Source organism: Stenella coeruleoalba (genome assembly GCF_951394435.1).
Source record: "Stenella coeruleoalba genome assembly, chromosome: 8".
Lineage (NCBI taxonomy): Eukaryota > Metazoa > Chordata > Mammalia > Artiodactyla > Delphinidae > Stenella > Stenella coeruleoalba.
Window position 1 is genome coordinate 82,555,493 of NC_137154.1, and position 15,270 is coordinate 82,570,762.

A 15,270-nucleotide genomic window follows, 5' to 3' on the forward strand; every position below is an offset into this window, starting at 1 on the left:
GAAGAACCTAGGGGTAAAGCAGGAATAAAGACGCAGACCTCCTAGAGAACGGACTTACTTGAGGTTATGGGGAGGGGGAAGGGTGAGCTGTGACAGGGCGAGAGAGAGTCATGGGCATATACACACTAACAAACGTAGTAAGGTAGATAGCTAGTGGGAAGCAGCCGCATGGCACAGGGATATTGGCTCGGTGCTTTGTGACAGCCTGGAGGGGTGGGATAGGGAAGGTGGGAGGGAGGGAGACGCAAGAGGGAAGACATATGGGAACATATGTTTATGTATGACTGATTCACTTTGTTATAAAGCAGAAACTAACACACCATTGTAGAGCAATTGTACCCCAATAAAGATGTTAAAAAAAAAAAAATAATTACAGCACAATATAAGTTCTAATGCAAGATATGTGCCAAGTGTGTTCAAGTCCAGTGCTAAAGGACTATTTACACCTCCTCTGTCTTCATTCTTAGCTGATGAATCTTGCTTCCTGTTTTACTGAGAAAATAGAACTAAATAGAAGGAGTTTCTACCACATCTAATTAATATACCTGCATCTGTACCCAGGTACTCTGCTTCTCCTCTTGATAACTGTAGGTAAATTATTTTGTTGTCCTTACCTAGAGCTAGTCAACTCATTTATGTACTACTAGAGTTCATCCTTTTTCACCTACTCAAATGCCTCTACCCTCTGAATTATTAGATTTTTTCCTCTCTAAGATTATTTCAATTAGCATACAAAACCTTTTATAATATATCAACAACAAGCCCTGGCATCATACTGCCACCCCTAGCCATTTCTCTTCTCCAGTTGAGCAAAATTCATTAAAAAAAAAAAATCTGTTTCCTTTCCTTCCATCTTCTTCCTGTTCTCAGTAGTCAGACTTCATCCTCACCATTCTACTAGTTTTAGTTTTGTTTATGGTAAGGTCCTCAGTTCCTTCCACATTGCCAAATCAAATAATTTATTCTCAGTGCTCATCTTACTCTATCAGCTTCATTGGCATACTTGATCACTTCCCCTTCTTGAAACACTATTTTTACTTTGCTTCTAGAACACTGTCTCTTATTTATCCTCTTTCCTTACTGGCTGCATCCTCTCAATCTCCTTTGCTGGTTTCTCCTCTTGTCAACTTCTAAGTGTTGAAATGCCTATTCTCAAACCATAACTACTGTATTCACTCTCTCCCAAGGTAATTTTCTCAATAAAATGGTCTTAAATACTATTTTTAAGTTCGTTCATTTACTCAGCAAATGTTTGAGTGTCTTCTATATGTCAGTCACTGGTCTGTGTGCAGGGGTTACATTAGTGAAGAAAACAAAAATCCCTGTATTTGAGGAGTTTACATTGTATCAGAGAAGACAGATAGTACACATTAGACAATAAATAAATTGTCTAGGAAATGTCAGAGGTGATAAGTACTATGGAAAAATGAAAATAGAACAGAACAAGGAGGTTGTTTTCCAAATTTTTATTCACTTTGGACATCTTCACTGAATTCCAGAATCACATATCCAAATACCAACTTGACATTTGTTCTGTAACTGTATCGGTAGTAAGCATATATAAACTGAACTCCTGATTTTCCTCCTGTTCTAGTTATTTATAATAACCATTTCATTATATCTCATGGTTTTATAGGTGAGACGTTTGGTCAGGGCTCAGCTGGATGATTTGCCTCTGCTTCAAGATGTCCGGGGCCTCAGCTGGGATGGCTCAAATGTCTGGAGATGACTGGGGTCATATGTCTGGATACTCTGTTCTTCTTACAGTGTATGTTGAAGCTGGAATAGTGGGAATGGTTCCTTTACTCACATGTGTGGTGCCTATAGTGGAATGAATGGAACAGCTGGGGACGGGCTTATAATACTCTTTTCTCCTATGGCAATTTCAGGGTAGTTGGACCTGCTATATGGCTTCTGGATTCCTCCAGAGCAAGCATTCCGAAAGACAGTTCCAAGAGATAAGAGGTGGAAGGTGCCAATCTTCTCGAGTCTGGTACAGCTTAACTTTTGCTGTGTTCTTTTTGTGATAAAGTTGTCACAGAGCCCACCTACATTCAAGAAGAGGGGTCATAACCCTATCTCTCAGTGGGAGTAGTGTCAAATAATTTGTGTCAAATAATTAATAATCTTTAATCTACCACAGTCCACCCTCTGGCCACAAACTTATACTCCTCCTATGTGAAAAGCATATTCAAATCCACCCAGGAAAGTCCCATTCCAGTAGGGCATTAGGCTTAGGCTCAAAATTCAGGATCCCATCTAAATCAGGCCCAGATGGAGATGAGGTTACTCAGGTGCTTCAATCTGAAGACCTGTGAACTTAGACAAATTATCTGTACCCCTTACACACACACACACACACACACACACACACACACACACAATCAAACATACAGTAGTAAGAGAAGTATATAGTTACTGCAGTAGAAACATTCATTGAAAAAGATGGAAAACTTGATGCACATTTTAGTCACTGTTCACTAGTAATTCTAAAATTAAGTCAAGCATATGTTACCAGTTGCTTGATTAGGGCCCCAGTCCTGCTTTTTTTTTTCCCCCCAGTCCTGCTTCTTGAGAATGACTCCATTGGGCTCTTTGCTCTGCCCTTTGCACTCTTGGTTCAACCCTCAGTCAGCCTTTGTTTTTCATAAGAAATAACTCAAGACTTACACTTCCAGCTAAGACAAAGTAGCCACATTATCTTCCTGTCCAGAACAACTGAAAAATAGACAACATATATGAAAGGATGGTTTTTAAGACATGGGATATCAGGCAAGAAGGTATAATGAGCCCTAAGAGATGGGGGGAAAGTGAGATAAACCCTGTATTACCCTATCTTATTGCTGTGTACCACCTTGTGGTACAAGTTGGGAGAATCCAGGCAGAGCCAGTTGAACTAACTGAGTTGAGAAAGTAGAGCTATGAGTCTGGGGAGACTAAGACAACAGGACTGGTTACTAGAGAAGAGATTGCTACACAGAGAATTCTAGAGATCTTCAGAGGGTCCCCTTCTAGTATCTGTACAGTGACTAATTGTATGCATGTGAGGAAACTACCCAAGGCCAGGAAAAGATTGATCTACCCGAGATGATTAGAGGGAACCTTTCTTGATAGCTAGAATGGAAAATTTCAAGATTGACTAGGAATTGGGTAGAGTACACAGATGGTAATTGCAGTGTAGAATAATTATTCCAACACTTAGCACTGATCTAGTCTTGACAGACATCTTAAAAGCAAGAGGCAAAAGGCTCAAACTGTTTCCAAGTAACTGCATCTCGGAACAGAGCTTAAAAGTATGTATAGGAATAAAAATATATCCAGTAGTCACAATAAAAAATTCAAAGTGTCTGGCATGCAGTCAAAAATTACAAGGCATGCAAAGAAAGCAGTTACATGGATAAATATATAAGATTTTTTTCTTATTCTCTAGATTTATTTAAAAGACATTTTACTTCTATAAACAAAACCCATATGAGGTTTATAACATGTAAAAGCAAAATAAATGACAATAATAGCACAAGGGTGGGAAGGGGAGAAGTGAAAGTACAGGATATTGTACTATATTTGAAGCAGTATAACATAACTTGAATGTAGGCTGTGATAAAGATATGTAATTAACTCTAAAGCAGATCCTAAGATAAAAAAACGAGCAAATAGAGCTTCCCTGGTGTCACAGTGGTTGAGAGTCCGCCTGCCGATGCAGGGGACACGGGTTCATGCCCTGGTCTGGAAAGGTCCCACGTGCCGCGGAGCGGCTGGGCCCGTGAGCCATGGCCGCAGAGTCTGCGCATCCGGAGCCTGTGCTCCACAACGGGAGAGGCCGCAACAGTGAGAGGCCCGCATACCACAAAAAAAAAAAACAAGCAAATAAAGATTTATAGCAAAAACCCAACAAAGAGGGTAAAATGAAACATAAAATAATCTAAATGAAGGCAGAAAAAGAAGAACAGGGAAACAAAGTATAGATGGGATAAAGAGAAAGCAAATAACAAGATGATAGATTTAAACCTAAACATTATATCAATAATATCCATTTTTTATTGCCATATAGCAAATTACTACAACTTTAGCAGCTTAAAGCAACAAATCTTTAATATCTCAGCTTCTGTGGGTCAGGAGTTCGGGCACAGCTTGACTGGGTCCTCTCTGCTTAGGATCTCACCAGGCCAAGGTGTCACCTAGGACAGAGTTTTCACCTGGAGACTGAACCCAGAAAAGATTCACTTCCATACTCACATGGTTCTTTGCAGCATTCAGTTCCTTGCAGCTAGAACTGAAAACTTCAGTTGTTTAATGGCTGTTGGCCAGAAGGTGCTCTCTGCTCTTCTAGGCATCAGCAATTTCTTACCACATGTGGTTCTCTAACATGGCCTATTGCTTCCTCACAACCAGCAACAGAGAGGGAGATTCCAGAAAGATGGCAGCTGAACTCTTACATAATACACAAAATCACATCTGTTGCCATATACTATTGGTAGAGGCATGTCACAGGTCCTGGATCCCCACACTCAAGGGGATGCAATCACAAGGTTGTGAACACCAGGACTGGAACATAATGGAGGCCACCCTAAGAGTTTGTCCACCAAAAATATGCCATTTCACATTTTAAGAACCTTAAAACTTTCTTCTTTCATTTTTCCCACCTTGCCCTTTGTTTTTCTACATTTTATTTCTATGTCTATTAGAATCTACAGAATACATTGTTATTTTTGCTTTAAACACCTGACTCTATTTTAAAGCAACTTTTTAATGAGGAAAAAAATTCTCTTATATATACACAAGTATTGCAATTTCCAGTACTCTGCATTCCTTTTAGTTGATCCAATTCATATTTGGTGTCACCTTAGTAAATGGAAATGAAGTCAGTTTGATTTTTTTAGCCTTGTCTGTCCTGTGTACCTGTTGTTCCTAATTTATTTATTGATTCTGTAGCAATGTTTTTTTTTTTTTGGTTTCTCATTTTTTATAGCTAAGCAGTCTTCCTAATTCTATTTTTTAAATCATCTTGTTTTTGAGCTTTTGTCTATTGCATTTAGATTTTCATCAAGTTGCTCAAGAAGCACTTTATGGAAATTTCTTTTGTGTGAGTTTTCTTCTAATCGTGCTCTTTGTAGTTTGCATGCATTGTTTCAATTCATTTATACATTTATTCTTTACTCCTTTTTTCTTTTTTTTTGCTATGGTGTGTTTACAGAGTTGCCAGAATGTTTCTTTTCATCTTGTTCATGCTTGGAGATCTGTGTTGTACATTCTATCAGCAATAAAATTGCTTGGCTTTCTTCATACTTTTTAACTTGAACCAATTTGTTTTCCAGTCAGCACTGCAGTTTGAGACCTGGATAGTTCCTATTCTATCTACTTTTTCGTAGCCTGAGGAGATTGTGGGGAAGGGTGGAGAGTGGGGGTGTGATTGAGATGTTTTGTTAGAATTGCTGAGCTCTGTAAGTCTCTCTGTGAGATAGTAAATATTGTGTATCATAGTTCATATTGCCTAGTAGAAATCTTTCCATTCCCACTGGGAAAGATATGTGGGTTTTAAATTATTTCCCAACTCAGTGTTTAGTACTGGAGCATTCACTTCAAAAAGTCATCTCCATTGTCCACGTTTTCATAAGTTAGCCCATTTCTCTCCAGCCTTTTCCAATATCTTCTCAATGAAAAGAGGGAGGCAAATAAGAGAGAAAAGATATGGGTAATGACTGAGTTTGTTTCTTTTCATAATTTGGGGTATTAGTGACAATTCTGAAAACTTAGTAAACTCATTGAAGTTTTCCTTAATTTATGAATTTAATTCATTTATTCTTAATTCTTTTATTGATCAATATTTTTCTGCTTACTCTTAACTACATGTCATAGATTCTGATATAAAGTGTTTTCATTATTAGAAAATTTTACTTTCAGTTCGTATTTCTCATTTGACCCAAGGATTATTTAAAATAAGGTTTATTAATTTCAGTAGAAGATCATTTTTGCTTTTTGAATTTGTTAGTAATTTCTAGTACTACATTGTGATCAGATATTTTTTGTTAATATTTCTACTTTACGGAACTTTGTGGCCTCATATATGATTACTTTTTATGAATAGTTTATATGTACTTTAGATGGTATACAGTCTACTATCAGCATGTCAAGTTTGATTTATAGTCATAGAGTCTATGTTATGTTGTTTAGGTCTTCTATATACATAGTCATTTTTTGTACACTTATTTTGTCTTGTACTTTGTTTTGTTAACGTCTTCTACTATTAGTGCAATTCTATCTTTGTCTTCCTGCATCTTCTGGTTACAGTGTTATTTGGCACAAGTTAACTATTATCTTTATTTTGAGTTGTGGCTCTTAGCATTAAAAGAGAGCTTTCTTTGTCACAATTTTCCTTTTTTGGCCTGGATTATACTTTGCCTGGTACCCTCACTTTCTTATTGTTTTCATTTACCTAGCATTCCATTGTCCATCCCATTATTTTTAGCCTTCTTAAATAACTTTCTTATATGTGTCATACTGTTGGTTCTTGCTTTGAGAGCCAGATTGGAAGCACTTTTCCTTTAATAGATGTGTCAAACCCATTTATATTTATTAATATGAATGAATGTTTGGTCTCACGTCTTTCACAAAATTTTATAATTATTACATTTGCTCTGTTTATTTCTCCATGTAATGTACATTATTTGCTATTTCATTAAAAACTTTGTTGATATTTAGGAAGGTTTGAATTTTTGTTCTAGTGGTTACCATTTTACTTATACTTTATCCTCATTGTAATTAAATGTTTACTTTCTGATTTATCAGGTTTTTAAAACCCTTAATTCACACCTATTGCCTATATAGCATACAGCAATGAATGAGCTTATTCTACTTACTTCTTTATGTTCCATTTTTTAGTTATCTTATTTCTACCTGGTCACAACATAAAATGTTTATATATTGGTTTTGCATTGTCATTCCTATTACTCATTTGTCATAAAGCTTCTTCGTATTTAATAAATATGATAAATGCTCAGCATCATTTTAATTTGTTTATTGGCTGAAGTTTTCTCAAGTCATCTCTTGCTTGAATGAAGCTCATTCATTACTAGATTCCTCATTAGTGGCTCATGGGTACACAATTATCTAATTTCTTATATTTAAAGATGTTTTTCTATAGTACTGATACTTGAAGGATAGCTTAGCTGAATATAAAACCCTTGATTCACACTTGTTCAGTTTTCTGAAAATTCTGTTTCATTGTTGCCTTGCCATATACATATGTGTGTGTGTGTGTGTGTGTGTGTATGTGATTTTGAGAAGACTGATGCCAGTCTAATTCTTTTGCCTTTACAGTTTATTTGGTCATGTAGCCTGTAATCCTTGAGGATTTTTTTTTTTATTTCAAGTCTAAATAGTTTTAACAGGATATGTCTCAGAGTTGACATTCTAGGTTTACTTTTCCAGTTACCTTGAGATCCCTTTCAAAATGTAAATTCAGATCTTTTTCATTTGTAATTAAGTTTTTATAATTATAGTTTTAAGTATTAATTACATTGTTTTTATTTTCTTCTTCAGAGACTCCAATTATACATGTGTTATTTCTCCTTTGTCCACCATTTCACTCTTTCTAACCCTGTTTCCTTTCTCATATTGCTTGTTATTTAGCATTTCTTCTTTGCCTCTTAAATTTTCATTTAGTTTGTTCTCTATGGGCACCTTGTAATTTAATCTTCATGTATGATATGATTTTGCCTTATCTTCCATTTCTTTCTTGAATTTAATCATCTCTCAATTATGCCAGTTATTTTTGCCTATTTCTGTTCTGTTTTTTTTTTTAATTTTTTTGAGTTTTCAAGTCAGGTTGCTTTTTATATACCCAAATGCTACTTGAGTGTTTTAATTCAGTTTGCTTTGTTTTGTTACAGTTTTCTATGATTGTTGTTTTGGTAGAGTTTTGTTGAATCCTTGGTTGATTGAATCTGCAGATGTAGAACCACAGATATGGAGGAACCACAGATATGGAGGGTCGACTCTAAATTATATTCTTACATTTTCAACTGTATGGAGGGTTGGCATATCCCTAACCTCCATGTTGCTCAAGGGTCAACTGTAATTTGAGGTTTGGATATATCCTATCTTTTCCTCAGGTTGAGGGTATGATTTTTGTATAAATTTATTTGTTCTTGTTGTTCTTTATTGTTTCTGGTGGATGTGGGGAGACAAAGATGTAAGTAGCTGCCATTCTTCTTTATTACCTAGAGGCTCTCTCTTGTTCACTCTTAAATCCACCTCAGTGAGGCCTCCAAAGCTGTTTATTTTTGGAAGCTACAATAGTAATGTTGATCCAGTTGCCCAATTCAAAGCAAATTAACCAAAAAGACTATTTCAGTCTTTATCTTAATTACGTTCTCTATAGGACTGAACATTGTTGAACATTACATGAAACTCTTTTTACTTTATTGGTGGCCCTGTCTCTGTTTTCTTATTCCTCTTTGGTTTTTGTTTGTTTGTTTGTTTGCGGTACGCAGGCCTCTCACTGTTGTGGCCTCTCCTGTTGCGGAGCACAGGCTCAGCGGCCATGGCTCATGGGCCCAGCTGCTCCGCAGCATGTGGGATCTTCCCAGACTGGGGCATGAACCCGTGTCCCCTGCATCGGCAGGCAGACTCTCAGCCACTGCACCACCAGGGAAGCCCTCCTCTTTGTTTTTTATTAATATAGTTTCTGGTTCCTTTTTCTTTGTACACCCCTGAAATGAGTTCTTTATCTAAATACCCCATAAGATACTGCAGAATCAACATATCCAAAATAAAACATATTTTACTTATTTCCAAATTTTTTCTTCCTCCAGTAGATCCAGTTTCGGTGAATGAATCTAACCATAACCAAGTAAGCCACACCCCAAATTTGAGTCATCTTTTGTGCCTTCCACATTCAATGACCAATTGTGTCCTGAACAATATACTTTTTTAACATCTCTCAAATATCCTCCTTATTCCCTTTGGTATGGCATTGCTTCAGACTTCTGTTATCTCTCTTCTGAATTATTGTATTAGCCTATTGTTTCCCTTTCAGTTTTGCTTTTTTCTTTCAATATCAGAATTATTTCTTTAAAAAATCATGTCATGCCTCTTCAGTGGTTCTTTTTCGCCTAAAGGATAAAATCCAAACACCACAGCATGGGAGAAATTCCTTTCATAATATGAGTTCATCCTACCTTTCTGTTGTCACTTCTTCCTTCTCATGATCATCTCACTTCTTCTCCTAGTCAATGAAAATCATAGTGAACAAACTTTAATTCCCCTAACATATCATGCTGGTTTAGCCTCTTTACCTTTGTTCATGATGTTTCACTTGGACTACTTCCCACCCCCTTTCTACAACATACACACTTGGGGGATATCTACTAATTTTGAGGACATTGTTCCACCCAGATATTAACCTTCTTAATGGAGATTTTTACTGACACATGTGTTGAATTGATCGCTTTCTCTTTCTGTCCCAGTTGTAAAAGGCACAACATTCTGATGTAGCACCTATAAGATATTATTTGATTTATTTATTTACATTTCTTCCCTTTTGTAAGTTCCTAGGACGAGTACCTGAAATACAGTAGGCTCACTTTACTGGCACTTATTTAAAAGATAAGATGATAGTTTTCTAAGACTTGCTTTGCCTCCTGATCTAGGACTCTACAACTGGCATCAACAGAAAGAACTTCAGATAGTATTACTGGTTAAAGTGTTCTAGAAGTTTTTGCAAGTTACACATCACTTTCCCCTGCAAAATAATTCCGTGTCTAGATACAAATAATTGAAGAGGAAATATCAGAACTAACAGGAAATTCAAAAGAAGCACTTACATCAAGAAACATTTGATAAAATTCAGACAATGTCATTAGGTGCTAGAGGACACGTAAATAGTCCAAGGACTATTAACATGATCTTTAAGAAATTTTGCTGGAAATGATATGACTGGTAAGGGATTAATATCCAAAATATATAAACAACTCATATAACTCAATATTTAGAAAAATAATCCAGTTTAAAAATGGGCAGAAGACCTGAATAGACATTTTCTCAAAAAGACACATAGATGGCCAACAGACATGTGAAAAGATGCTCAGCATCCCTAATCATCAGAGAAATGCAAATCAACACCAAAAGCACAATGACATCACCTAACACCTGTCAGAATGGCTATCATCAAAAAGAACATAAATAACAAATTTTGGCAAGGATGTGGAGAAAAGAGTACTTTTATACACTGTTGGTAGGAATGTAAATTGGTGCAGCCACTATGGAAAACAGTATGGAGGATCCTCAAGAAACTAAAAATAGAACTACCATATGACCCAGCATTTCCACTCCTGGGTATATATCTGATGAAAATGAAAACATTAATTTAAAAAGATACATGCACCCCAATATTCGTAGCAGCATTATTTACAGTAGGCAAGATATGGAAGCAACCTAAGTGTCCATCAACAGATGAATGGGTAAAGAAGATGTGTATATATATGCAGTGGAATACTACTCAGCCTTAAAAAAAGAATGAAATTTTGCCATTTGCAACAACATGAATGTATTTAGAGGGTATTATGCTTAGTGAAATAAGTCAGAGAAAGACAAATACTGTATGATGTCACTTATATGTATAATCCAAAAAATAAACTAGTGAATATATCAGAAAAGATACGCAGGAGAGACTTCAAGATGGCGGAGGAGTAAGATGCGGAGATCACCTTACTCTCCACAAATACATCAGAAATGCATCTACACGTGGAACAACTCCTACAGAACACCTACTGAATGCTGGCAGAAGACCTCAGACTTCCCAAAAGGCAAGAAACGGAGCTGTGAAGGAGGAAAGTTTTCCACATACTAGGAAGCCCCTTTGCTGGCGGAGACTGAGGGGGGCGGAGGGGGAAGCTTCAGAGCCACGGAGGAGAGTGCAGCCACAGGGGTGCGAAGGGCAAAGCGGAGAGATTCCCGCACAGAGGATCGGTGCCGACCAGCACTCACCAGCCTGAGAGGCTTGGGCGAGTGGGGGCTGCGACCTGAGGCTCCAGCTTCGGAGGTCAGATACCAGGGATAGGACTGGGGTTGGCTGCGTGAACACAGCCTGAAGAGGGCTAGTGCGCCACAGCTAGCCGGGAGGGAGTGCGGGAAAGTCTGGACCTGCCAAAGAGGCAAGAGACCATTGTTTTGGGGTGTGCGAGGAGAGGGGATTCAGAGCACCGCTAAACGAGCTCCAGAGATGGGCACGAGCCACGGCTATCAGCGCAGACAGCAGAGACGGGCATGAAACACAAAGGCTGCTGTTGCAGCCACCAAGAAGCCTGTGTGTAAGCACAGGTCACTATCCATACCTCCCGTCCCAGGAGGCTGTGCAGCCCGCCACTGCTAGGGTCCCGTGATCCAGGAACAACTTCCCCGGGAGAACACACGGCGCGCCTCTGGTGCAACGTCACGCCGGCCTCTGCAGCCACAGGCTCGCCCCGCATTCCATACCCCTCCCTCCCCCTGGCCTGAGTGAGCCAGAGCCCCCTAATCAGCTGCTCCTTTAACCCCGTCCTGTCTGAGCAAAGAACACATGCCCTCAGGTGACCTACATACAGGGGCGGGGCCAAATCCAAAGCTGAACCCCAGGAGCTGTGCGAACAAAGAAAAGAAAGGGAGATTTCTCCCAGGAGCCTCAGGAGCAATGAGGAGTTTATTTTTGTATACGGTGTGAGAAAATGTTCTAATTTCATTGCTCCTCATTGCTATTAAGGTTTATTAACATGACTATATGACAAAGGAAGTTTCCAACACAACTGGTTTAAATATCTGTACTCTAGGTACATAAATACTAAGATGGCTGGCAGACGTACAAAAGCTGCAATGGTGTTTTTTCTTAGAAAGCCAGGTTTGAGACTAATCCTACTGAAAAATGAGCCTTTGTCATCATCATAGTTGTTAACATTTAGTGAGCACTCTGTATGTGTCCATGTCCTATACTAAACATTTTTCATACATTATCTCACTTAATTTTCACAATACTAAGTTAGGTAGATATTCTAAATGCCTCTGTTTAATGTCCCTATTCTGCACATGAAAGAACTGAGGCATGGAGAGGATATGCAACTCAAAGCATGCCAAGGCTAGCACATTGCCCATCTCCAGGGGACACACATCCTAGCCTAAGAGACAGAGACCGCATCCCTCAGAGCTGAGCAGTTCACACTTTGCACAGTTATCACATGCTGATAACATGCAAGACTAACACTGCGGACATCCATATATTTCTGACTCTAGAGACTGCTAAATAGAATTGGAGCTGTGGGCCCAGCTGGAAGGAGCAAGTATAGTGTTTAATACTGGAAGACAGAAAAGTGACTCCTGTTAACAGGTCTCAAACTGGAATCTGAAGGGAACATGTATTATCTCAGGATCTTCTGATCTGAGAGTGAAAATAATCACCACCATTTCTCTGTGATGCAGGCAGCTAGTAAGGTATTCAGAAATTTTATAACAGCCTTTGAAGTTGTAATCCAGACAAGGACTGTAATCTAGGTATAAATGTTATAATAAGTTCCTTTAATAAATTCTGAGTTCATGACAAACATGACTTATGCTTAATTCTATAGTATTATTAAGGGAAAAGTCTAGAGAATCTCCCATGTTGTTTTCTCAACAATGACACACATTGAGATTGTTAATTTACATACTTTATTTCAGCATTTTTAGTATGTTTCTATTGAACCTTAAGTTGACTGGAAGCATGCAATGAGTGTGTTCTTATAATTTATTCCATTACATTTCCTGATTAGCTGTCTAAATCTTTGGTCTTTTGACTTTCACATTAAACAAAATAGTCTACACATTGCTATAACAGCATTCTTTGTCTTTCAAAGCTAAGAATAGACAACACTCTGGCATTTTAATTAGCTGCTTCTCTTTCAGCAACAATCTAGCAAAACTGAATAATAGATGACAGATTGATGTGACTTCAGACATCCCCATCCGTCTAATTGCATCACAATAGACAACACAGGAACGCAGGATGAGAACAATGTTGTTCACTTTTTATTTTTCCTTAAACTGTACCTTGCTATTCTTTCTCTACAGCTATTCCAGTTCACTCAATGGCTTTCTGTCCTTTCAGCAGTACAATGATGCCTGTCAACAGAGTACCTGCTATCTTAATACATAGTTATTTTCTAAAACATTGCTGTTAGAAGATGAGATAATGAGATAATAACAATACAGTTTTCCCAGCCTCTCCCTCTCTCTTCTTTGTTTCCTACCCCTGACAGCTGGGTGCTCAGGGTACTGGGTCTGGGCTGCCCAGTACCCTGAGGAACTTGGGGTACCCAGGAACTTGGGGCCAGGTGACACTACTGTCTCTCAGAGTATGGAGCTGAATAGAGAAATTCACAGGCTGCCACCTTGGTCAACCTCTGTCAAATCTGGGTAGACCATCCAATTGGGTTGTTGATCCAAGAAGTCTAAGCAGAGAGGGAGAATCTAGGTGGGAAACAGTACGTTGAAATAACAAACCAGGTAAATGCTAGAGAATTTGAAGCAAATGTGTGGGCCAGATCCAGGAATTACTGAAACCTTGCTGTGATAGGGTTATACTACAATGACAGGCAAGACGTGATTCCTATCCTCAGAAGAGCTCAGATAACAACTACAATATAGAGTGATGTGTTAGAACAGAAGTTTGCACAGGTACTGTAAAGGAAATTAAACTACTTGAGGTAGTGAGGCAGGAGATAGGTGGGCTCCAGGTTAGGCATTCACAACTGGCCTCCTGTTTACATTTCTTGGGGCAGGAAAAAGGTGGGCTTCAGGCCGGACACTTAAAACTAGCCTCCTGTTTGCATTTCCTGAGACAGGAGATCGGTGGGCTCCAGGTTAGGCATTTCCAATCAGCCTCCTGTTTGCTCTTTAAAATAGAAATAACAACAGACACAGGGTAGATAGCCAGGCTTTGTCTCCTGAGGACACTTTAAAATAACAGTCCTGGCAGGGACAGAGAGGGGCTAAACCCTGTTTGAGTAAAGGATCAAGAAGTTACATATTTCCCCTCCTTAGGGCAACGGAGACACTACACATGCGCAGAAATTCTCTTCAGGGGTCAAAAGGCAGGGAACACCAGGCCATAATGAGTCTTGCCATTCCCCACCTACCCCAGACACCTGTGCACTGAAATCCATCTTGGCTGAGGGGTGCATTCGCACCTAAGGGAAGGCCCTGAGACAAATTAGCCAGGGGGGCAAAGCAAGACAATTGGCGAGAGGGAAGACAAAGGCCCAGAAAACTGCCCCCTTATAAATGATTTAAACTTCCCAAAGGCATGACTCTCATGACTCTTGCTGAGTTTGCCTGTTTGTCTTTCCCATGTACTCTGCTTTTCCAATAAATGCTTTACTTTTCTCTTTACCTTCCACCTCCTCATCAGAATTTTCTTGTCAAGGCAGGCAATGACTGGGGATTTAGGCTCTAGCTGCTGGCCTTCATGGTCTAGCGGTTAGGACTCCTGGTTTTACCCAGGTGACCAGGGTTCAATTCCTGTTCAGGGAACTAAGATCTCGCTTCCAGCTGCCGCTCACTGCAAGCTACTGCTCACTGCTGTGTGCATCCAAAATCAGTAGGTGGGGGCAGGAGGAAGATCAGCAACCCTGTAACAGGGAAGAAGAGTGGGAACTGAGCCTAGAAGAGTAAATGGGATTTAAATAAGGGAGAACACTCCAAAAAGAGAAAACCTAGTGCAAATTCGCCAAGTTGTCATATAGCAAATGGAGAAGACAAAGATTTTAGAATGGCTGTAACGCAGGGTGAGAATGGAGGAGATCCAAGAACTGATACCGGTGAGGTGGGAAGGAGTCAGGGCATAAAGGGACATCTATTCTATACTCACAATTTAGGACTTTGTCTGTGGGTAATGGGCATCATTAAAGATTTTAAGGTAGGGTACAGAGATTAGCACATTCGTTATTTAGAAAGACCACTTTGGCACTCATGTAGAAGATGCCTTAGAAGGACCTGACATAAGAAAAGGGAGATTAATTTATAGGCATTTGCAATATAGTCTATTCAAGATATGAAAAGGAGCAATGAAATTAGAACATTTTCTTACACCATAAATTCAAAATGGATTAAAGACCAGAAACCATAAAATAACTAGAAGAAGACATAGGCAGAACACTCTTTGACATAAATTGTAGCAATATTTTTTTTAATCTGTCTCCTAAGGGAAAGGAAACAAAAGCAAAAATAAACAAATGGGACCTAATTAAAAGCTTTGGCACAACAATG